This window comes from Salminus brasiliensis, chromosome 21, assembly GCF_030463535.1.
Source record: "Salminus brasiliensis chromosome 21, fSalBra1.hap2, whole genome shotgun sequence".
NCBI classification, from domain to species: domain Eukaryota; kingdom Metazoa; phylum Chordata; class Actinopteri; order Characiformes; family Bryconidae; genus Salminus; species Salminus brasiliensis.
In genome coordinates this window covers 27,890,052-27,912,872 of record NC_132898.1, presented here as the reverse complement: position 1 = coordinate 27,912,872, position 22,821 = coordinate 27,890,052, and the positions used below count along the sequence as shown (strand labels likewise).

General features: G+C 46.8%; 24 non-coding genes across 24 annotated transcripts; 14 read left to right on the top strand and 10 right to left on the bottom strand.

Moving 5' to 3' along the window:
* Nucleotides 1–207: 207 nt before the first annotated feature.
* trnae-cuc (transfer RNA glutamic acid (anticodon CUC)) lies at nt 208–279 on the top strand. Its single transcript has one exon. It is a non-coding gene; the product is annotated as a tRNA-Glu (tRNA).
* Nucleotides 280–1,649: 1,370 nt separating this feature from the next.
* On the top strand, nt 1,650–1,721 carry trnae-cuc (transfer RNA glutamic acid (anticodon CUC)). Its single transcript has one exon. It is a non-coding gene; the product is annotated as a tRNA-Glu (tRNA).
* Nucleotides 1,722–2,072: 351 nt separating this feature from the next.
* trnae-cuc (transfer RNA glutamic acid (anticodon CUC)) lies at nt 2,073–2,144 on the bottom strand. Its single transcript has one exon. It is a non-coding gene; the product is annotated as a tRNA-Glu (tRNA).
* A 947-nt stretch (nt 2,145–3,091) lies between these two features.
* Nucleotides 3,092–3,163, top strand: trnae-cuc (transfer RNA glutamic acid (anticodon CUC)). The gene has a single exon. It is a non-coding gene; the product is annotated as a tRNA-Glu (tRNA).
* A 351-nt stretch (nt 3,164–3,514) lies between these two features.
* Nucleotides 3,515–3,586, bottom strand: trnae-cuc (transfer RNA glutamic acid (anticodon CUC)). The gene has a single exon. It is a non-coding gene; the product is annotated as a tRNA-Glu (tRNA).
* A 947-nt stretch (nt 3,587–4,533) lies between these two features.
* Nucleotides 4,534–4,605, top strand: trnae-cuc (transfer RNA glutamic acid (anticodon CUC)). Its single transcript has one exon. It is a non-coding gene; the product is annotated as a tRNA-Glu (tRNA).
* A 351-nt stretch (nt 4,606–4,956) lies between these two features.
* On the bottom strand, nt 4,957–5,028 carry trnae-cuc (transfer RNA glutamic acid (anticodon CUC)). Its single transcript has one exon. It is a non-coding gene; the product is annotated as a tRNA-Glu (tRNA).
* Nucleotides 5,029–5,975: 947 nt separating this feature from the next.
* trnae-cuc (transfer RNA glutamic acid (anticodon CUC)) lies at nt 5,976–6,047 on the top strand. The gene has a single exon. It is a non-coding gene; the product is annotated as a tRNA-Glu (tRNA).
* A 351-nt stretch (nt 6,048–6,398) lies between these two features.
* Nucleotides 6,399–6,470, bottom strand: trnae-cuc (transfer RNA glutamic acid (anticodon CUC)). Its single transcript has one exon. It is a non-coding gene; the product is annotated as a tRNA-Glu (tRNA).
* A 947-nt stretch (nt 6,471–7,417) lies between these two features.
* On the top strand, nt 7,418–7,489 carry trnae-cuc (transfer RNA glutamic acid (anticodon CUC)). The gene has a single exon. It is a non-coding gene; the product is annotated as a tRNA-Glu (tRNA).
* Nucleotides 7,490–7,840: 351 nt separating this feature from the next.
* On the bottom strand, nt 7,841–7,912 carry trnae-cuc (transfer RNA glutamic acid (anticodon CUC)). Its single transcript has one exon. It is a non-coding gene; the product is annotated as a tRNA-Glu (tRNA).
* Nucleotides 7,913–8,859: 947 nt separating this feature from the next.
* On the top strand, nt 8,860–8,931 carry trnae-cuc (transfer RNA glutamic acid (anticodon CUC)). The gene has a single exon. It is a non-coding gene; the product is annotated as a tRNA-Glu (tRNA).
* Nucleotides 8,932–9,282: 351 nt separating this feature from the next.
* trnae-cuc (transfer RNA glutamic acid (anticodon CUC)) lies at nt 9,283–9,354 on the bottom strand. The gene has a single exon. It is a non-coding gene; the product is annotated as a tRNA-Glu (tRNA).
* A 947-nt stretch (nt 9,355–10,301) lies between these two features.
* On the top strand, nt 10,302–10,373 carry trnae-cuc (transfer RNA glutamic acid (anticodon CUC)). Its single transcript has one exon. It is a non-coding gene; the product is annotated as a tRNA-Glu (tRNA).
* Nucleotides 10,374–10,724: 351 nt separating this feature from the next.
* trnae-cuc (transfer RNA glutamic acid (anticodon CUC)) lies at nt 10,725–10,796 on the bottom strand. Its single transcript has one exon. It is a non-coding gene; the product is annotated as a tRNA-Glu (tRNA).
* A 947-nt stretch (nt 10,797–11,743) lies between these two features.
* Nucleotides 11,744–11,815, top strand: trnae-cuc (transfer RNA glutamic acid (anticodon CUC)). The gene has a single exon. It is a non-coding gene; the product is annotated as a tRNA-Glu (tRNA).
* A 351-nt stretch (nt 11,816–12,166) lies between these two features.
* trnae-cuc (transfer RNA glutamic acid (anticodon CUC)) lies at nt 12,167–12,238 on the bottom strand. The gene has a single exon. It is a non-coding gene; the product is annotated as a tRNA-Glu (tRNA).
* Nucleotides 12,239–13,185: 947 nt separating this feature from the next.
* Nucleotides 13,186–13,257, top strand: trnae-cuc (transfer RNA glutamic acid (anticodon CUC)). The gene has a single exon. It is a non-coding gene; the product is annotated as a tRNA-Glu (tRNA).
* Nucleotides 13,258–13,608: 351 nt separating this feature from the next.
* On the bottom strand, nt 13,609–13,680 carry trnae-cuc (transfer RNA glutamic acid (anticodon CUC)). The gene has a single exon. It is a non-coding gene; the product is annotated as a tRNA-Glu (tRNA).
* Nucleotides 13,681–14,627: 947 nt separating this feature from the next.
* On the top strand, nt 14,628–14,699 carry trnae-cuc (transfer RNA glutamic acid (anticodon CUC)). The gene has a single exon. It is a non-coding gene; the product is annotated as a tRNA-Glu (tRNA).
* A 351-nt stretch (nt 14,700–15,050) lies between these two features.
* Nucleotides 15,051–15,122, bottom strand: trnae-cuc (transfer RNA glutamic acid (anticodon CUC)). The gene has a single exon. It is a non-coding gene; the product is annotated as a tRNA-Glu (tRNA).
* Nucleotides 15,123–16,069: 947 nt separating this feature from the next.
* On the top strand, nt 16,070–16,141 carry trnae-cuc (transfer RNA glutamic acid (anticodon CUC)). The gene has a single exon. It is a non-coding gene; the product is annotated as a tRNA-Glu (tRNA).
* Nucleotides 16,142–18,998: 2,857 nt separating this feature from the next.
* Nucleotides 18,999–19,070, top strand: trnae-cuc (transfer RNA glutamic acid (anticodon CUC)). Its single transcript has one exon. It is a non-coding gene; the product is annotated as a tRNA-Glu (tRNA).
* Nucleotides 19,071–22,672: 3,602 nt separating this feature from the next.
* On the top strand, nt 22,673–22,744 carry trnae-cuc (transfer RNA glutamic acid (anticodon CUC)). The gene has a single exon. It is a non-coding gene; the product is annotated as a tRNA-Glu (tRNA).
* Nucleotides 22,745–22,821: the final 77 nt, after the last annotated feature.

Here is a 22,821-nt window from a genome sequence, read left to right as displayed (position 1 = left end):
GGGGGCAGCATTTGCCACCCTAAAATGACACACCGACCCCTCTGCTTCAACCAACGGAGAACAAGAACTTTATGAGAGGTGCTGGAACTGACACAGCCATCACCAAAACCCGGGCTAAGTGCGAGCTGTTCCTTAGACTAGTCGATCAGTATGTGTAGATAACTGGGTCTACATACCTCAACTTGCACCCCCAGAGCCCCTCTCAGCTCCCTGGTGGTCTAGTGGTTAGGATTCGGCGCTCTCACCGCCGCGTCCCGGGTTCGATTCCCGGTCAGGGAACAAGACTTTTGCCCGATGTCAGTGAACTACATCTCCGGCCAGTTTCAGTGAACTCAGGCCCTACAAACCACATTCACACTTGACCAACAGCAAAGCAGCTCGCGTTCCTCCGCCCCTGGATGTTCTGCCATGTTTAATGTCGGGACAGGTTTTATAATTAGGGCTAAAAGCCTCAGCTTATAACCAGACAGTGCTGCAGCACAACACATCAAGCAAGATCTCTAGCTCTACCTATAACTTCCACATGATTGGTAGAAGCCACATCCTCATACTGACTGCAGTATTTTTCCAGTGGTTTGTGAACAGAGGTTTTCCAGCAGGTGGGAAGGAAAGCTTTTGGCAAAAGCCTCGTTCCCTGACCGGGAATCGAACCCGGGCCGCGGCTGTGAGAGCGCCGAATCCTAACCACTAGACCACCAGGGAGCTGAGAGGAGGCTCGAGGCAGGGCTATGTGGGTGCAAGTCCAGGTATGAAGACCCAGTTATCTACACATGCTGTCAGTTCTAGCACCTCTCAGTAAGTTCTTGTCCGAGGCTTCTCCGCCCATGATGTCGGGACAGGTTCCACTAAAGCAAATGATGGGAGATAAGAAGTCTAGGCATAACATTTAGTGACTGAGGAACAGATATTATGAGAAGGTTCTTTAAAGCTTTGAAAAGGTTCCTCACAGTCAAAAATCTCTTATGGTTGCTTAGAGAACCAAAAGAGTTCTTATACAGCATTTAATCACAATACACAATAAAACCCAGTCCTAATTCTTGAAATCATATGAAACCTTTGATCTGTAATGTGCATATGGACAGACAAATTCCCAAGTTAGACCTAGTTCCAGTCCAGACACCTGCATTTATGTTTAGAGTCAGTCATTCTTTCAAACCAGAAAACTGAACACAATCAAACACCTTATGACAGACCTTAGCAAAAGGGGGCAATGACAGGGTCACTCCCAAAAGCATGGTGAGACCCAGCAGCTCGCACACACCAAACAACATCTCCGCCCATGATGTCGGGACAGGTTCCACTAAAGCAAATGATGGGAGATGAGAAGTCTAGGCATAACATTTAGTGGCTGAGGAAGAGAGACTGTTGTTTTTCTCTCCAAACTTCACAACGAGGAAACTCCCAAAGCACCTCAGACCCAAGATCAGGATATTAAGATCTTTGGGGGCAGCATTTGCCACCCTAAAATGACACACCGACCCCTCTGCTTCAACCAACAGAGAACAAGAACTTTATGAGAGGTGCTGGAACTGACACAGCCATCACCAAAACCCGGGCTAAGTGCGAGCTGTTCCTTAGACTAGTCGATCAGTATGTGTAGATAACTGGGTCTACATACCTCAACTTGCACCCCCAGAGCCCCTCTCAGCTCCCTGGTGGTCTAGTGGTTAGGATTCGGCGCTCTCACCGCCGCGGCCCGGGTTCGATTCCCGGTCAGGGAACAAGACTTTTGCCCGATGTCAGTGAACTACATCTCCGGCCAGTTTCAGTGAACTCAGGCCCTACAAACCACATTCACACTTGACCAACAGCAAAGCAGCTCGCGTTCCTCCGCCCCTGGATGTTCTGCCATGTTTAATGTCGGGACAGGTTTTATAATTAGGGCTAAAAGCCTCAGCTTATAACCAGACAGTGCTGCAGCACAACACATCAAGCAAGATCTCTAGCTCTACCTATAACTTCCACATGATTGGTAGAAGCCACATCCTCATACTGACTGCAGTATTTTTCCAGTGGTTTGTGAACAGAGGTTTTCCAGCAGGTGGGAAGGAAAGCTTTTGGCAAAAGCCTCGTTCCCTGACCGGGAATCGAACCCGGGCCGCGGCGGTGAGAGCGCCGAATCCTAACCACTAGACCACCAGGGAGCTGAGAGGAGGCTCGAGGCAGGGCTATGTGGGTGCAAGTCCAGGTATGAAGACCCAGTTATCTACACATGCTGTCAGTTCTAGCACCTCTCAGTAAGTTCTTGTCCGAGGCTTCTCCGCCCATGATGTCGGGACAGGTTCCACTAAAGCAAATGATGGGAGATAAGAAGTCTAGGCATAACATTTAGTGACTGAGGAACAGATATTATGAGAAGGTTCTTTAAAGCTTTGAAAAGGTTCCTCACAGTCAAAAATCTCTTATGGTTGCTTAGAGAACCAAAAGAGTTCTTATACAGCATTTAATCACAATACACAATAAAACCCAGTCCTAATTCTTGAAATCATATGAAACCTTTGATCTGTAATGTGCATATGGACAGACAAATTCCCAAGTTAGACCTAGTTCCAGTCCAGACACCTGCATTTATGTTTAGAGTCAGTCATTCTTTCAAACCAGAAAACTGAACACAATCAAACACCTTATGACAGACCTTAGCAAAAGGGGGCAATGACAGGGTCACTCCCAAAAGCATGGTGAGACCCAGCAGCTCGCACACACCAAACAACATCTCCGCCCATGATGTCGGGACAGGTTCCACTAAAGCAAATGATGGGAGATGAGAAGTCTAGGCATAACATTTAGTGGCTGAGGAAGAGAGACTGTTGTTTTTCTCTCCAAACTTCACAACGAGGAAACTCCCAAAGCACCTCAGACCCAAGATCAGGATATTAAGATCTTTGGGGGCAGCATTTGCCACCCTAAAATGACACACCGACCCCTCTGCTTCAACCAACAGAGAACAAGAACTTTATGAGAGGTGCTGGAACTGACACAGCCATCACCAAAACCCGGGCTAAGTGCGAGCTGTTCCTTAGACTAGTCGATCAGTATGTGTAGATAACTGGGTCTACATACCTCAACTTGCACCCCCAGAGCCCCTCTCAGCTCCCTGGTGGTCTAGTGGTTAGGATTTGGCGCTCTCACCGCCGCGGCCAGGGTTCGATTCCCGGTCAGGGAAAAAGACTTTTGCCCGATGTCAGTGAACTACATCTCCGGCCAGTTTCAGTGAACTCAGGCCCTACAAACCACATTCACACTTGACCAACAGCAAAGCAGCTCGCGTTCCTCCGCCCCTGGATGTTCTGCCATGTTTAATGTCGGGACAGGTTTTATAATTAGGGCTAAAAGCCTCAGCTTATAACCAGACAGTGCTGCAGCACAACACATCAAGCAAGATCTCTAGCTCTACCTATAACTTCCACATGATTGGTAGAAGCCACATCCTCATACTGACTGCAGTATTTTTCCAGTGGTTTGTGAACAGAGGTTTTCCAGCAGGTGGGAAGGAAAGCTTTTGGCAAAAGCCTCGTTCCCTGACCGGGAATCGAACCCGGGCCGCGGCGGTGAGAGCGCCGAATCCTAACCACTAGACCACCAGGGAGCTGAGAGGAGGCTCGAGGCAGGGCTATGTGGGTGCAAGTCCAGGTATGAAGACCCAGTTATCTACACATGCTGTCAGTTCTAGCACCTCTCAGTAAGTTCTTGTCCGAGGCTTCTCCGCCCATGATGTCGGGACAGGTTCCACTAAAGCAAATGATGGGAGATAAGAAGTCTAGGCATAACATTTAGTGACTGAGGAACAGATATTATGAGAAGGTTCTTTAAAGCTTTGAAAAGGTTCCTCACAGTCAAAAATCTCTTATGGTTGCTTAGAGAACCAAAAGAGTTCTTATACAGCATTTAATCACAATACACAATAAAACCCAGTCCTAATTCTTGAAATCATATGAAACCTTTGATCTGTAATGTGCATATGGACAGACAAATTCCCAAGTTAGACCTAGTTCCAGTCCAGACACCTGCATTTATGTTTAGAGTCAGTCATTCTTTCAAACCAGAAAACTGAACACAATCAAACACCTTATGACAGACCTTAGCAAAAGGGGGCAATGACAGGGTCACTCCCAAAAGCATGGTGAGACCCAGCAGCTCGCACACACCAAACAACATCTCCGCCCATGATGTCGGGACAGGTTCCACTAAAGCAAATGATGGGAGATGAGAAGTCTAGGCATAACATTTAGTGGCTGAGGAAGAGAGACTGTTGTTTTTCTCTCCAAACTTCACAACGAGGAAACTCCCAAAGCACCTCAGACCCAAGATCAGGATATTAAGATCTTTGGGGGCAGCATTTGCCACCCTAAAATGACACACCGACCCCTCTGCTTCAACCAACAGAGAACAAGAACTTTATGAGAGGTGCTGGAACTGACACAGCCATCACCAAAACCCGGGCTAAGTGCGAGCTGTTCCTTAGACTAGTCGATCAGTATGTGTAGATAACTGGGTCTACATACCTCAACTTGCACCCCCAGAGCCCCTCTCAGCTCCCTGGTGGTCTAGTGGTTAGGATTCGGCGCTCTCACCGCCGCGGCCCGGGTTCGATTCCCGGTCAGGGAACAAGACTTTTGCCCGATGTCAGTGAACTACATCTCCGGCCAGTTTCAGTGAACTCAGGCCCTACAAACCACATTCACACTTGACCAACAGCAAAGCAGCTCGCGTTCCTCCGCCCCTGGATGTTCTGCCATGTTTAATGTCGGGACAGGTTTTATAATTAGGGCTAAAAGCCTCAGCTTATAACCAGACAGTGCTGCAGCACAACACATCAAGCAAGATCTCTAGCTCTACCTATAACTTCCACATGATTGGTAGAAGCCACATCCTCATACTGACTGCAGTATTTTTCCAGTGGTTTGTGAACAGAGGTTTTCCAGCAGGTGGGAAGGAAAGCTTTTGGCAAAAGCCTCGTTCCCTGACCGGGAATCGAACCCGGGCCGCGGCGGTGAGAGCGCCGAATCCTAACCACTAGACCACCAGGGAGCTGAGAGGAGGCTCGAGGCAGGGCTATGTGGGTGCAAGTCCAGGTATGAAGACCCAGTTATCTACACATGCTGTCAGTTCTAGCACCTCTCAGTAAGTTCTTGTCCGAGGCTTCTCCGCCCATGATGTCGGGACAGGTTCCACTAAAGCAAATGATGGGAGATAAGAAGTCTAGGCATAACATTTAGTGACTGAGGAACAGATATTATGAGAAGGTTCTTTAAAGCTTTGAAAAGGTTCCTCACAGTCAAAAATCTCTTATGGTTGCTTAGAGAACCAAAAGAGTTCTTATACAGCATTTAATCACAATACACAATAAAACCCAGTCCTAATTCTTGAAATCATATGAAACCTTTGATCTGTAATGTGCATATGGACAGACAAATTCCCAAGTTAGACCTAGTTCCAGTCCAGACACCTGCATTTATGTTTAGAGTCAGTCATTCTTTCAAACCAGAAAACTGAACACAATCAAACACCTTATGACAGACCTTAGCAAAAGGGGGCAATGACAGGGTCACTCCCAAAAGCATGGTGAGACCCAGCAGCTCGCACACACCAAACAACATCTCCGCCCATGATGTCGGGACAGGTTCCACTAAAGCAAATGATGGGAGATGAGAAGTCTAGGCATAACATTTAGTGGCTGAGGAAGAGAGACTGTTGTTTTTCTCTCCAAACTTCACAACGAGGAAACTCCCAAAGCACCTCAGACCCAAGATCAGGATATTAAGATCTTTGGGGGCAGCATTTGCCACCCTAAAATGACACACCGACCCCTCTGCTTCAACCAACAGAGAACAAGAACTTTATGAGAGGTGCTGGAACTGACACAGCCATCACCAAAACCCGGGCTAAGTGCGAGCTGTTCCTTAGACTAGTCGATCAGTATGTGTAGATAACTGGGTCTACATACCTCAACTTGCACCCCCAGAGCCCCTCTCAGCTCCCTGGTGGTCTAGTGGTTAGGATTCGGCGCTCTCACCGCCGCGGCCCGGGTTCGATTCCCGGTCAGGGAACAAGACTTTTGCCCGATGTCAGTGAACTACATCTCCGGCCAGTTTCAGTGAACTCAGGCCCTACAAACCACATTCACACTTGACCAACAGCAAAGCAGCTCGCGTTCCTCCGCCCCTGGATGTTCTGCCATGTTTAATGTCGGGACAGGTTTTATAATTAGGGCTAAAAGCCTCAGCTTATAACCAGACAGTGCTGCAGCACAACACATCAAGCAAGATCTCTAGCTCTACCTATAACTTCCACATGATTGGTAGAAGCCACATCCTCATACTGACTGCAGTATTTTTCCAGTGGTTTGTGAACAGAGGTTTTCCAGCAGGTGGGAAGGAAAGCTTTTGGTAAAAGCCTCGTTCCCTGACCGGGAATCGAACCCGGGCCGCGGCGGTGAGAGCGCCGAATCCTAACCACTAGACCACCAGGGAGCTGAGAGGAGGCTCGAGGCAGGGCTATGTGGGTGCAAGTCCAGGTATGAAGACCCAGTTATCTACACATGCTGTCAGTTCTAGCACCTCTCAGTAAGTTCTTGTCCGAGGCTTCTCCGCCCATGATGTCGGGACAGGTTCCACTAAAGCAAATGATGGGAGATAAGAAGTCTAGGCATAACATTTAGTGACTGAGGAACAGATATTATGAGAAGGTTCTTTAAAGCTTTGAAAAGGTTCCTCACAGTCAAAAATCTCTTATGGTTGCTTAGAGAACCAAAAGAGTTCTTATACAGCATTTAATCACAATACACAATAAAACCCAGTCCTAATTCTTGAAATCATATGAAACCTTTGATCTGTAATGTGCATATGGACAGACAAATTCCCAAGTTAGACCTAGTTCCAGTCCAGACACCTGCATTTATGTTTAGAGTCAGTCATTCTTTCAAACCAGAAAACTGAACACAATCAAACACCTTATGACAGACCTTAGCAAAAGGGGGCAATGACAGGGTCACTCCCAAAAGCATGGTGAGACCCAGCAGCTCGCACACACCAAACAACATCTCCGCCCATGATGTCGGGACAGGTTCCACTAAAGCAAATGATGGGAGATGAGAAGTCTAGGCATAACATTTAGTGGCTGAGGAAGAGAGACTGTTGTTTTTCTCTCCAAACTTCACAACGAGGAAACTCCCAAAGCACCTCAGACCCAAGATCAGGATATTAAGATCTTTGGGGGCAGCATTTGCCACCCTAAAATGACACACCGACCCCTCTGCTTCAACCAACAGAGAACAAGAACTTTATGAGAGGTGCTGGAACTGACACAGCCATCACCAAAACCCGGGCTAAGTGCGAGCTGTTCCTTAGACTAGTCGATCAGTATGTGTAGATAACTGGGTCTACATACCTCAACTTGCACCCCCAGAGCCCCTCTCAGCTCCCTGGTGGTCTAGTGGTTAGGATTCGGCGCTCTCACCGCCGCGGCCCGGGTTCGATTCCCGGTCAGGGAACAAGACTTTTGCACGATGTCAGTGAACTACATCTCCGGCCAGTTTCAGTGAACTCAGGCCCTACAAACCACATTCACACTTGACCAACAGCAAAGCAGCTCGCGTTCCTCCGTCCCTGGATGTTCTGCCATGTTTAATGTCGGGACAGGTTTTATAATTAGGGCTAAAAGCCTCAGCTTATAACCAGACAGTGCTGCAGCACAACACATCAAGCAAGATCTCTAGCTCTACCTATAACTTCCACATGATTGGTAGAAGCCACATCCTCATACTGACTGCAGTATTTTTCCAGTGGTTTGTGAACAGAGGTTTTCCAGCAGGTGGGAAGGAAAGCTTTTGGTAAAAGCCTCGTTCCCTGACCGGGAATCGAACCCGGGCCGCGGCGGTGAGAGCGCCGAATCCTAACCACTAGACCACCAGGGAGCTGAGAGGAGGCTCGAGGCAGGGCTATGTGGGTGCAAGTCCAGGTATGAAGACCCAGTTATCTACACATGCTGTCAGTTCTAGCACCTCTCAGTAAGTTCTTGTCCGAGGCTTCTCCGCCCATGATGTCGGGACAGGTTCCACTAAAGCAAATGATGGGAGATAAGAAGGCTAGGCATAACATTTAGTGACTGAGGAACAGATATTATGAGAAGGTTCTTTAAAGCTTTGAAAAGGTTCCTCACAGTCAAAAATCTCTTATGGTTGCTTAGAGAACCAAAAGAGTTCTTATACAGCATTTAATCACAATACACAATAAAACCCAGTCCTAATTCTTGAAATCATATGAAACCTTTGATCTGTAATGTGCATATGGACAGACAAATTCCCAAGTTAGACCTAGTTCCAGTCCAGACACCTGCATTTATGTTTAGAGTCAGTCATTCTTTCAAACCAGAAAACTGAACACAATCAAACACCTTATGACAGACCTTAGCAAAAGGGGGCAATGACAGGGTCACTCCCAAAAGCATGGTGAGACCCAGCAGCTCGCACACACCAAACAACATCTCCGCCCATGATGTCGGGACAGGTTCCACTAAAGCAAATGATGGGAGATGAGAAGTCTAGGCATAACATTTAGTGGCTGAGGAAGAGAGACTGTTGTTTTTCTCTCCAAACTTCACAACGAGGAAACTCCCAAAGCACCTCAGACCCAAGATCAGGATATTAAGATCTTTGGGGGCAGCATTTGCCACCCTAAAATGACACACCGACCCCTCTGCTTCAACCAACAGAGAACAAGAACTTTATGAGAGGTGCTGGAACTGACACAGCCATCACCAAAACCCGGGCTAAGTGCGAGCTGTTCCTTAGACTAGTCGATCAGTATGTGTAGATAACTGGGTCTACATACCTCAACTTGCACCCCCAGAGCCCCTCTCAGCTCCCTGGTGGTCTAGTGGTTAGGATTCGGCGCTCTCACCGCCGCGGCCCGGGTTCGATTCCCGGTCAGGGAACAAGACTTTTGCCCGATGTCAGTGAACTACATCTCCGGCCAGTTTCAGTGAACTCAGGCCCTACAAACCACATTCACACTTGACCAACAGCAAAGCAGCTCGCGTTCCTCCGCCCCTGGATGTTCTGCCATGTTTAATGTCGGGACAGGTTTTATAATTAGGGCTAAAAGCCTCAGCTTATAACCAGACAGTGCTGCGGCACAACACATCAAGCAAGATCTCTAGCTCTACCTATAACTTCCACATGATTGGTAAAAGCCACATCCTCATACTGACTGCAGTATTTTTCCAGTGGTTTGTGAACAGAGGTTTTCCAGCAGGTGGGAAGGAAAGCTTTTGGTAAAAGCCTCGTTCCCTGACCGGGAATCGAACCCGGGCCGCGGCGGTGAGAGCGCCGAATCCTAACCACTAGACCACCAGGGAGCTGAGAGGAGGCTCGAGGCAGGGCTATGTGGGTGCAAGTCCAGGTATGAAGACCCAGTTATCTACACATGCTGTCAGTTCTAGCACCTCTCAGTAAGTTCTTGTCCGAGGCTTCTCCGCCCATGATGTCGGGACAGGTTCCACTAAAGCAAATGATGGGAGATAAGAAGTCTAGGCATAACATTTAGTGACTGAGGAACAGATATTATGAGAAGGTTCTTTAAAGCTTTGAAAAGGTTCCTCACAGTCAAAAATCTCTTATGGTTGCTTAGAGAACCAAAAGAGTTCTTATACAGCATTTAATCACAATACACAATAAAACCCAGTCCTAATTCTTGAAATCATATGAAACCTTTGATCTGTAATGTGCATATGGACAGACAAATTCCCAAGTTAGACCTAGTTCCAGTCCAGACACCTGCATTTATGTTTAGAGTCAGTCATTCTTTCAAACCAGAAAACTGAACACAATCAAACACCTTATGACAGACCTTAGCAAAAGGGGGCAATGACAGGGTCACTCCCAAAAGCATGGTGAGACCCAGCAGCTCGCACACACCAAACAACATCTCCGCCCATGATGTCGGGACAGGTTCCACTAAAGCAAATGATGGGAGATGAGAAGTCTAGGCATAACATTTAGTGGCTGAGGAAGAGAGACTGTTGTTTTTCTCTCCAAACTTCACAACGAGGAAACTCCCAAAGCACCTCAGACCCAAGATCAGGATATTAAGATCTTTGGGGGCAGCATTTGCCACCCTAAAATGACACACCGACCCCTCTGCTTCAACCAACAGAGAACAAGAACTTTATGAGAGGTGCTGGAACTGACACAGCCATCACCAAAACCCGGGCTAAGTGCGAGCTGTTCCTTAGACTAGTCGATCAGTATGTGTAGATAACTGGGTCTACATACCTCAACTTGCACCCCCAGAGCCCCTCTCAGCTCCCTGGTGGTCTAGTGGTTAGGATTCGGCGCTCTCACCGCCGCGGCCCGGGTTCGATTCCCGGTCAGGGAACAAGACTTTTGCCCGATGTCAGTGAACTACATCTCCGGCCAGTTTCAGTGAACTCAGGCCCTACAAACCACATTCACACTTGACCAACAGCAAAGCAGCTCGCGTTCCTCCGCCCCTGGATGTTCTGCCATGTTTAATGTCGGGACAGGTTTTATAATTAGGGCTAAAAGCCTCAGCTTATAACCAGACAGTGCTGCGGCACAACACATCAAGCAAGATCTCTAGCTCTACCTATAACTTCCACATGATTGGTAAAAGCCACATCCTCATACTGACTGCAGTATTTTTCCAGTGGTTTGTGAACAGAGGTTTTCCAGCAGGTGGGAAGGAAAGCTTTTGGTAAAAGCCTCGTTCCCTGACCGGGAATCGAACCCGGGCCGCGGCGGTGAGAGCGCCGAATCCTAACCACTAGACCACCAGGGAGCTGAGAGGAGGCTCGAGGCAGGGCTATGTGGGTGCAAGTCCAGGTATGAAGACCCAGTTATCTACACATGCTGTCAGTTCTAGCACCTCTCAGTAAGTTCTTGTCCGAGGCTTCTCCGCCCATGATGTCGGGACAGGTTCCACTAAAGCAAATGATGGGAGATAAGAAGTCTAGGCATAACATTTAGTGACTGAGGAACAGATATTATGAGAAGGTTCTTTAAAGCTTTGAAAAGGTTCCTCACAGTCAAAAATCTCTTATGGTTGCTTAGAGAACCAAAAGAGTTCTTATACAGCATTTAATCACAATACACAATAAAACCCAGTCCTAATTCTTGAAATCATATGAAACCTTTGATCTGTAATGTGCATATGGACAGACAAATTCCCAAGTTAGACCTAGTTCCAGTCCAGACACCTGCATTTATGTTTAGAGTCAGTCATTCTTTCAAACCAGAAAACTGAACACAATCAAACACCTTATGACAGACCTTAGCAAAAGGGGGCAATGACAGGGTCACTCCCAAAAGCATGGTGAGACCCAGCAGCTCGCACACACCAAACAACATCTCCGCCCATGATGTCGGGACAGGTTCCACTAAAGCAAATGATGGGAGATGAGAAGTCTAGGCATAACATTTAGTGGCTGAGGAAGAGAGACTGTTGTTTTTCTCTCCAAACTTCACAACGAGGAAACTCCCAAAGCACCTCAGACCCAAGATCAGGATATTAAGATCTTTGGGGGCAGCATTTGCCACCCTAAAATGACACACCGACCCCTCTGCTTCAACCAACGGAGAACAAGAACTTTATGAGAGGTGCTGGAACTGACACAGCCATCACCAAAACCCGGGCTAAGTGCGAGCTGTTCCTTAGACTAGTCGATCAGTATGTGTAGATAACTGGGTCTACATACCTCAACTTGCACCCCCAGAGCCCCTCTCAGCTCCCTGGTGGTCTAGTGGTTAGGATTCGGCGCTCTCACCGCCGCGGCCCGGGTTCGATTCCCGGTCAGGGAACAAGACTTTTGCACGATGTCAGTGAACTACATCTCCGGCCAGTTTCAGTGAACTCAGGCCCTACAAACCACATTCACACTTGACCAACAGCAAAGCAGCTCGCGTTCCTCCGCCCCTGGATGTTCTGCCATGTTTAATGTCGGGACAGGTTTTATAATTAGGGCTAAAAGCCTCAGCTTATAACCAGACAGTGCTGCAGCACAACACATCAAGCAAGATCTCTAGCTCTACCTATAACTTCCACATGATTGGTAGAAGCCACATCCTCATACTGACTGCAGTATTTTTCCAGTGGTTTGTGAACAGAGGTTTTCCAGCAGGTGGGAAGGAAAGCTTTTGGTAAAAGCCTCGTTCCCTGACCGGGAATCGAACCCGGGCCGCGGCGGTGAGAGCGCCGAATCCTAACCACTAGACCACCAGGGAGCTGAGAGGAGGCTCGAGGCAGGGCTATGTGGGTGCAAGTCCAGGTATGAAGACCCAGTTATCTACACATGCTGTCAGTTCTAGCACCTCTCAGTAAGTTCTTGTCCGAGGCTTCTCCGCCCATGATGTCGGGACAGGTTCCACTAAAGCAAATGATGGGAGATAAGAAGTCTAGGCATAACATTTAGTGACTGAGGAACAGATATTATGAGAAGGTTCTTTAAAGCTTTGAAAAGGTTCCTCACAGTCAAAAATCTCTTATGGTTGCTTAGAGAACCAAAAGAGTTCTTATACAGCATTTAATCACAATACACAATAAAACCCAGTCCTAATTCTTGAAATCATATGAAACCTTTGATCTGTAATGTGCATATGGACAGACAAATTCCCAAGTTAGACCTAGTTCCAGTCCAGACACCTGCATTTATGTTTAGAGTCAGTCATTCTTTCAAACCAGAAAACTGAACACAATCAAACACCTTATGACAGACCTTAGCAAAAGGGGGCAATGACAGGGTCACTCCCAAAAGCATGGTGAGACCCAGCAGCTCGCACACACCAAACAACATCTCCGCCCATGATGTCGGGACAGGTTCCACTAAAGCAAATGATGGGAGATGAGAAGTCTAGGCATAACATTTAGTGGCTGAGGAAGAGAGACTGTTGTTTTTCTCTCCAAACTTCACAACGAGGAAACTCCCAAAGCACCTCAGACCCAAGATCAGGATATTAAGATCTTTGGGGGCAGCATTTGCCACCCTAAAATGACACACCGACCCCTCTGCTTCAACCAACGGAGAACAAGAACTTTATGAGAGGTGCTGGAACTGACACAGCCATCACCAAAACCCGGGCTAAGTGCGAGCTGTTCCTTAGACTAGTCGATCAGTATGTGTAGATAACTGGGTCTACATACCTCAACTTGCACCCCCAGAGCCCCTCTCAGCTCCCTGGTGGTCTAGTGGTTAGGATTCGGCGCTCTCACCGCCGCGTCCCGGGTTCGATTCCCGGTCAGGGAACAAGACTTTTGCCCGATGTCAGTGAACTACATCTCCGGCCAGTTTCAGTGAACTCAGGCCCTACAAACCACATTCACACTTGACCAACAGCAAAGCAGCTCGCGTTCCTCCGCCCCTGGATGTTCTGCCATGTTTAATGTCGGGACAGGTTTTATAATTAGGGCTAAAAGCCTCAGCTTATAACCAGACAGTGCTGCAGCACAACACATCAAGCAAGATCTCTAGCTCTACCTATAACTTCCACATGATTGGTAGAAGCCACATCCTCATACTGACTGCAGTATTTTTCCAGTGGTTTGTGAACAGAGGTTTTCCAGCAGGTGGGAAGGAAAGCTTTTGGCAAAAGCCTCGTTCCCTGACCGGGAATCGAACCCGGGCCGCGGCGGTGAGAGCGCCGAATCCTAACCACTAGACCACCAGGGAGCTGAGAGGAGGCTCGAGGCAGGGCTATGTGGGTGCAAGTCCAGGTATGAAGACCCAGTTATCTACACATGCTGTCAGTTCTAGCACCTCTCAGTAAGTTCTTGTCCGAGGCTTCTCCGCCCATGATGTCGGGACAGGTTCCACTAAAGCAAATGATGGGAGATAAGAAGTCTAGGCATAACATTTAGTGACTGAGGAACAGATATTATGAGAAGGTTCTTTAAAGCTTTGAAAAGGTTCCTCACAGTCAAAAATCTCTTATGGTTGCTTAGAGAACCAAAAGAGTTCTTATACAGCATTTAATCACAATACACAATAAAACCCAGTCCTAATTCTTGAAATCATATGAAACCTTTGATCTGTAATGTGCATATGGACAGACAAATTCCCAAGTTAGACCTAGTTCCAGTCCAGACACCTGCATTTATGTTTAGAGTCAGTCATTCTTTCAAACCAGAAAACTGAACACAATCAAACACCTTATGACAGACCTTAGCAAAAGGGGGCAATGACAGGGTCACTCCCAAAAGCATGGTGAGACCCAGCAGCTCGCACACACCAAACAACATCTCCGCCCATGATGTCGGGACAGGTTCCACTAAAGCAAATGATGGGAGATGAGAAGTCTAGGCATAACATTTAGTGGCTGAGGAAGAGAGACTGTTGTTTTTCTCTCCAAACTTCACAACGAGGAAACTCCCAAAGCACCTCAGACCCAAGATCAGGATATTAAGATCTTTGGGGGCAGCATTTGCCACCCTAAAATGACACACCGACCCCTCTGCTTCAACCAACAGAGAACAAGAACTTTATGAGAGGTGCTGGAACTGACACAGCCATCACCAAAACCCGGGCTAAGTGCGAGCTGTTCCTTAGACTAGTCGATCAGTATGTGTAGATAACTGGGTCTACATACCTCAACTTGCACCCCCAGAGCCCCTCTCAGCTCCCTGGTGGTCTAGTGGTTAGGATTCGGCGCTCTCACCGCCGCGGCCCGGGTTCGATTCCCGGTCAGGGAACAAGACTTTTGCCCGATGTCAGTGAACTACATCTCCGGCCAGTTTCAGTGAACTCAGGCCCTACAAACCACATTCACACTTGACCAACAGCAAAGCAGCTCGCGTTCCTCCGCCCCTGGATGTTCTGCCATGTTTAATGTCGGGACAGGTTTTATAATTAGGGCTAAAAGCCTCAGCTTATAACCAGACAGTGCTGCAGCACAACACATCAAGCAAGATCTCTAGCTCTACCTATAACTTCCACATGATTGGTAGAAGCCACATCCTCATACTGACTGCAGTATTTTTCCAGTGGTTTGTGAACAGAGGTTTTCCAGCAGGTGGGAAGGAAAGCTTTTGGTAAAAGCCTCGTTCCCTGACCGGGAATCGAACCCGGGCCGCGGCGGTGAGAGCGCCGAATCCTAACCACTAGATCACCAGGGAGCTGAGAGGAGACTCGAGGCAGGGCTATGTGGGTGCAAGTCCAGGTATGAAGACCCAGTTATCTACACATGCTGTCAGTTCTAGCACCTCTCAGTAAGTTCTTGTCCGAGGCTTCTCCGCCCATGATGTCGGGACAGGTTCCACTAAAGCAAATGATGGGAGATAAGAAGTCTAGGCATAACATTTAGTGACTGAGGAACAGATATTATGAGAAGGTTCTTTAAAGCTTTGAAAAGGTTCCTCACAGTCAAAAATCTCTTATGGTTGCTTAGAGAACCAAAAGAGTTCTTATACAGCATTTAATCACAATACACAATAAAACCCAGTCCTAATTCTTGAAATCATATGAAACCTTTGATCTGTAATGTGCATATGGACAGACAAATTCCCAAGTTAGACCTAGTTCCAGTCCAGACACCTGCATTTATGTTTAGAGTCAGTCATTCTTTCAAACCAGAAAACTGAACACAATCAAACACCTTATGACAGACCTTAGCAAAAGGGGGCAATGACAGGGTCACTCCCAAAAGCATGGTGAGACCCAGCAGCTCGCACACACCAAACAACATCTCCGCCCATGATGTCGGGACAGGTTCCACTAAAGCAAATGATGGGAGATGAGAAGTCTAGGCATAACATTTAGTGGCTGAGGAAGAGAGACTGTTGTTTTTCTCTCCAAACTTCACAACGAGGAAACTCCCAAAGCACCTCAGACCCAAGATCAGGATATTAAGATCTTTGGGGGCAGCATTTGCCACCCTAAAATGACACACCGACCCCTCTGCTTCAACCAACAGAGAACAAGAACTTTATGAGAGGTGCTGGAACTGACACAGCCATCACCAAAACCCGGGCTAAGTGCGAGCTGTTCCTTAGACTAGTCGATCAGTATGTGTAGATAACTGGGTCTACATACCTCAACTTGCACCCCCAGAGCCCCTCTCAGCTCCCTGGTGGTCTAGTGGTTAGGATTCGGCGCTCTCACCGCCGCGGCCCGGGTTCGATTCCCGGTCAGGGAACAAGACTTTTGCACGATGTCAGTGAACTACATCTCCGGCCAGTTTCAGTGAACTCAGGCCCTACAAACCACATTCACACTTGACCAACAGCAAAGCAGCTCGCGTTCCTCCGCCCCTGGATGTTCTGCCATGTTTAATGTCGGGACAGGTTTTATAATTAGGGCTAAAAGCCTCAGCTTATAACCAGACAGTGCTGCAGCACAACACATCAAGCAAGATCTCTAGCTCTACCTATAACTTAACAAGACTTTTACTCGTAAAGGGCAGGAAAACTCATTTCCAATACGAAAGGCTGCTGCTTATAAACCACACAGGGTTTCTTGTCACATGCTGGGAAACATCAGATTAATAATTAGTAAAGACAAAAATGAAAAAGGTCAGTCTGACCCTTTCCATCCACTGTAATTAAAATCAGTGTGATCTCTTCAAACGGCTTTAAGAAAAATAAACAAGCAGAGAATTCATCATTTTCAGACGTTTATTGAAAAAGCATATATCATGATATAATGCAAGTCGTCTGTCAGTAATCCCCCCCCCCCCCTTCATCTTATAAGAGCTGTCAGTCTTTATGAGAGAAAAGTCTCATTCCATTGGTCGCCATTATTTCATCAGCAGAGCTGGAAAATGATCCCGGTTCTCCTTTCTTCAGAGAACCAGCAAACCAGACAGCAGAGCATGGATGTAAATCTCTGTCTGAGACTCCTCAAGAGCTCTTCCAACACTCGGCCCATGAGCTTCAGTGTATGAGAGCGGACACCAGGAACAGTCGGAGACAGTAAACAGGTACACCACACAAGGACACGCCCACCTTACACGCCCTTCCCGGTTTTCCTCTGGAGCTACATCCGGGAGAGGCTGCCAAAATCTGGAACACACCTCCATTAGGTTAAGGACTTTTCCACCTTGAGGGTGTAGTACAGAAGAATTCCCACTTTACAAAATGAAAATCTGTGCTTTAGTTAGAGAATTCCCAACAACTCCAGAACCCTTTCATCAGGATTAGATCCTTTTCCTCAAACAAAAAAACAACAAGGAACAACCTGAAATAGACAATCAGGAAAAAACAACAAAAAAATAAAAAGAAGAAGAAGAAGAAGAAGAGCACACTGTCAGTGTAACCGTCTCCCAAAACGGACATGCCTAAAGGAATGAGGGAGAACACATAGGCACAAGGAAAGAGGAACCCTCAGAAGGCTTAGTATATAAATAATAGGGAATATCCAATGACCACAGTGATTAAAGGAATTGTGCAAAAGGTCACAGAGGAATTCTTTACCCAATTTCCAACCTGGAATGAAATGCATACAATAAACAAACAAGGCAAAACACACACACACACACACACACACACACACAAATAAATACACACATGTAAAAACATAACCTTGACAAAAAAACAAAAACACACACAAGTACACGAGACCTCTGAGGCAGATGGAATTTCCAATCCAAGCATTAAGGGCTGGCTTTCGAAGACCAGGATGAGGCCCAGTCATCGACTACACTTTCCTTTCAATGGAGGAAATGTCAGGACTGTCTCCGGGCTTAAGTTATCTGGATAAACTGAGAAATCCTGCTTTTCAAAACATTCCCTGGGACTAGGCTTAATTCCTGGACCCAAGGACCGTTTTCCCACTCAGGGATTAAGCCTACCTCTGTTCAATAGAGAATTTCCATTGAAAATGCTATGGAGGTCAGGCCTAAGCTTAACTGGGTCTGGGAAAGTGAGCCCTAAACCTAGACGTGACATTCCCTTTAGGAAGCTGAAATGGTTGTTCAGTACACAGCTTTACTCGTCATACAGCTGGAGGAGGGATATATAGGCAGCTATGAAAAGCCTGTTCTTCACTATGTGTGAGCTTTTACAAAGGACTGCCTTATAACCCCGCCAGACAAACCCTTTATTCCTGAGTTTATAACACACACACAATCCTTTGCTATAGCCGTTCCCCAAAATTCCCATCCTAGTCAGCACACTCCATGTTATTTGCATGTCCTGTATCTACAGTAAGAATTCTGATCTCATAGAAAGGACAATGTGCTAGTTAGTATGGACATAAATGAAAAGTAAAAGGTGTGCTTGAAGGCTGGAAGTGTGATTCACTGCTCTGTGCTCCTGCTGAACAGGCCAATTTTCCATGAAAGCCTCCATGTCGCCCATACAGTATATATATATAAATCAGACTAAATCCAATCTACAGGCATAAGGAATGAAGAGGCTTAGATCCAGTCACCCTGCACAGTGTAGTCAGCACAGTTGAATGACTCCCACTGCTTCCTTATCAAGTCCTGAATCCCTCTTTAGGCTTCCTAGTTCCCAAAATGTATGAAGGGGACTGGAGAAATAAAAATCCCTAAAGAGAGATCACCAGTGTCTTGTCCTGCTTGAAGAGCCAATAGGAAGAAGATCAGGATATTAAGATCAGGCCCTATGCCTCATTAGTCCTTCTGTAGCTCATCTTAGCACAGGTGTGATTATTTGGCTCCAGGCTGTTTTCTCTATTCCACCGGCAGAAGGCAGCTGGGTGAGTGGGTAACGTGAACGTTGGGGACCTAAACGTCTAAACCGTCATCAGACGGGGATGCCCAGCCTGTGCTTCTTCTTCTTAACCGGTTTAAGACCTGTCAGTCTACGTACATCTTCATCTCCATCTGAATCCTCCATTTCATCAAATCAGGTGGTCGTTTTAAAGTTTTCCAACAGCAAAGCTTCTCGCATTTTCTCACCCAGGAGAGATGTCCACTGCAGGCGCTCTGCACGAGGGTTAGGACGTTTTTATTTCAGGTTTAACTTTGGGAACGATCGTGAGAAGCCCACCTTGCACCCACATAGCCCTGCCTCGAGCCTCCTCTCAGCTCCCTGGTGGTCTAGTGGTTAGGATTCGGCGCTCTCACCGCCGCGGCCCGGGTTCGATTCCCGGTCAGGGAACAAGACTTTTACTCGTAAAGGGCAGGAAAACTCATTTCCAATACGAAAGGCTGCTGCTTATAAACCACACAGGGTTTCTTGTCACATGCTGAGAAACATCAGATTAATAATTAGTAAAGACAAAAATGAAAAAGGTCAGTCTGACCCTTTCCATCCACTGTAATCAAAATCAGTGTGATCTCTTCAAACGGCTTTAAGAAAAATAAACAAGCAGAGAATTCATCATTTTCAGACGTTTATTGAAAAAGCATATATCATGATATAATGCAAGTCGTCTGTCAGTAATTCCAATCATCTAGTAAGTTTAGTAGTTCACCCCCCCCCCTCCATCTTATAAGAGCTGTCAGTCTTTATCAGAGAAAAGTCTCATTCCATTGGTCGCCATAATTTCATCAGCAGAGCTGGAAAATGATCCCGGTTCTCCTTTCTTCAGAGAACCAGCAAACCAGACAGCAGAGCATGGATGTAAATCTCTGTCTGAGACTCCTCAAGAGCTCTTCCAACACTCGGCCCATGAGCTTCAGTGTATGAGAGCGGACACCAGGAACAGTCGGAGACAGTAAACAGGTACACCACACAAGGACACGCCCACCTTACACGCCCTTCCCGGTTTTCCTCTGGAGCTACATCCGGGAGAGGCTGCCAAAATCTGGAACACACCTCCATTAGGTTAAGGACTTTTCCACCGTGAGGGTGTAGTACAGAAGAATTCCCACTTTACAAAATGAAAATCTGTGCTTTAGTTAGAGAATTCCCAACAACTCCAGAACCCTTTCATCAGGATTAGATCCTTTTCCTCAAACAAAAAAACAACAAGGAACAACCTGAAATAGACAATCAGGAAAAAACTACAAAAAAATAAAAAGAAGAAGAAGAAGAAGAAGAAGAAGAGCACACTGTCAGTGTAACCGTCTCCCAAAATGGACATGCCTAAAGGAATGAGGGAGAACACATAGGCACAAGGAAAGAGGAACCCTCGGAAGGCTTAGTATATAAATAATAGGGAATATCCAATGACCACAGTGATTAAAGGAATTGTGCAAAAGGTCACAGAGGAATTCTTTACCCAATTTCCAACCTGGAATGAAATGCATACAATAAACAAACAAGGCAACACACAGACACACACACACACACACACAAATAAATACACACATGTAAAAACATAACCTTGACAAAAAAACAAAAACACACACAAGTACACGAGACCTCTGAGGCAGATGGAATTTCCAATCCAAGCATTAAGGGCTGGCTTTCGAAGACCAGGATGAGGCCCAGTCATCGACTACACTATCCTTTCAATGGAGGAAATGTCAGGACTGTCTCCGGGCTTAAGTTATCTGGATAAACTGAGAAATCCTGCTTTTCAAAACATTCCCTGGGACTAGGCTTAATTCTTGAGCCTACTTCTGTTCAATAGAGAATTTCCATTGAAAATGCTATGGAGGTCAGGCCTAAGCTTAACTGGGTCTGGGAAAGTGAGCCCTAAACCTAGACGTGACATTCCCTTTAGGAAGCTGAAATGGTTGTTCAGTACACAGCTTTACTCGTCATACAGCCGGAGGAGGGATATATAGGCAGCTATGAAAAGCCTGTTCTTCACTATGTGTGAGCTTTTACAAAGGACTGCCTTATAACCCCGCCAGACAAACCCTTTATTCCTGAGTTTATAACACACACACACAATCCTTTGCTATAGCCGTTCCCCAAAATTCCCATCCTAGTCAGCACACTCCATGTTATTTGCATGTCCTATATCTACAGTAAGAATTCTGATCTCATAGAAAGGACAATGTGCTAGTTAGTATGGACATAAATGAAAAGTAAAAGGTGTGCTTGAAGGCTGGAAGTGTGATTCACTGCTCTGTGCTCCTGCTGAACAGGCCAATTTTCCATGAAAGCCTCCATGTCGCCCATACAGTATATATATATAAATCAGACTAAATCCAATCTACAGGCATAAGGATCTCAGAGAGGCAGGAATGAAGAGGCTTAGATCCAGTCACCCAGCACAGTGTAGTCAGCACAGTTGAATGACTCCCACTGCTTCCTTATCAAGTCCTGAATCCCTCTTTAGGCTTCCTAGTTCCCAAAATGTATGAAGGGGACTGGAGAAATAAAAAACCCTAAAGAGAGATCACCAGTGTCTTGTCCTGCTTGAAGAGCCAATAGGAAGAAGATCAGGATATTAAGATCAGGCCCTGTGCCCTCATTAGTCCTTCTGTAGCTCATCTTAGCACAGGTGTGATTATTTGGCTCCAGGCTGTTTTCTCTATTCCACTGGCAGAAGGCAGCAGGGTGAGTGGGTAATGTGAACGTCGAGGACCTAAACGTCTAAACCGTCCAGAAGTTCTCTGATGACTCAGCGATCATCGGCCTCATATCCAATGAGGAGGACAGCGAGTACAGAGAACTTATTCAGGACTTTGTGGACTGGTGTCTGCAGAACCATCTGCAGATAAACGCTGGAAAAACCAAAGAACTGGTGGTGGATTTCCGCAGGTGCAGACACCCCCCTCCATCAGTGAACATCCGCGGTATGAACATCGAGAGAGTGGACTCTTATAAATACCTGGGTGTTCATCTGAACAACAAACTGGACTGGTCAGTCAACACTGCTGCACTCTACAAGAAAGGCCAGAGCAGACTCTACCTGCTGAGGAGATTGAGGTCCTTTGAAGTGCAGGGAGCACTCCTGAGGACGTTCTTCGACACAGTGGTGGCATCTGCCATCTTTTAGGGAGTGGTCTGCTGGGGCAGTAGCATCTCGACGGCAGATAAGAAGAGACTGGACAAACTCATAAAGAGGGCCGGCTCTGTCCTGGGGTGCTTCTTAGACCCAGTGCAGGTGGTGGGAGACAGGAGGATGACAACCAAGCTGGCATCCATGCTGGAGAACAGCTCCCACCCCATGCATGAGACTCTGGCAGCACTGGGCAGCTCCTTTAGTGACAGGCTGCTTCACCCCAAGTGTGTGAAGGAGCGGTATCGCAGGTCCTTCCTTCCTGCTGCCGTCAGACTGCACAACCAGCACTGCTCCCAGCGGACCACATACACACACACTTAACTACACACACATCTTCATGTTCAGGGAATACCATGTGCAATATCCCACCCCCATGTGCAATTAAGAGTCTTTTGCTGTAAATAATATTGTTTATTGCTTTTTTAATTCTTATCTATATTGTGTATATAGTGTAAATTATTTATCTAAATTTTTGTATCTGAGTGTCCTGCTATCCCTTTCTGCTGTTACACTGGGAATTTCCCCACTGCGGGACTAATAAAGGACTATCTTGTCTTATCTTATCTTGTCATCAGACGGGGATGCCCAGCCTGTGCTTCTTCTTCTTAACCGGTTTAAGACCTGTCAGTCTACGTACATCTTCATCTCCATCTGAATCCTCCATTTCATCAAATCAGGTGGTCGTTTTAAAGTTTTCCAACAGCAAAGCTTCTCGCATTTTCTCACCCAGGAGAGATGTCCACTGCAGGCGCTCTGCACGAGGGTTAGGACGTTTTTATTTCAGGTTTAACTTTGGGAACGATCGTGAGAAGCCCACCTTGCACCCACATAGCCCTGCCTCGAGCCTCCTCTCAGCTCCCTGGTGGTCTAGTGGTTAGGATTCGGCGCTCTCACCGCCGCGGCCCGGGTTCGATTCCCGGTCAGGGAACAAGACTTTTACTCGTAAAGGGCAGGAAAACTCATTTCCAATACGAAAGGCTGCTGCTTATAAACCACACAGGGTTT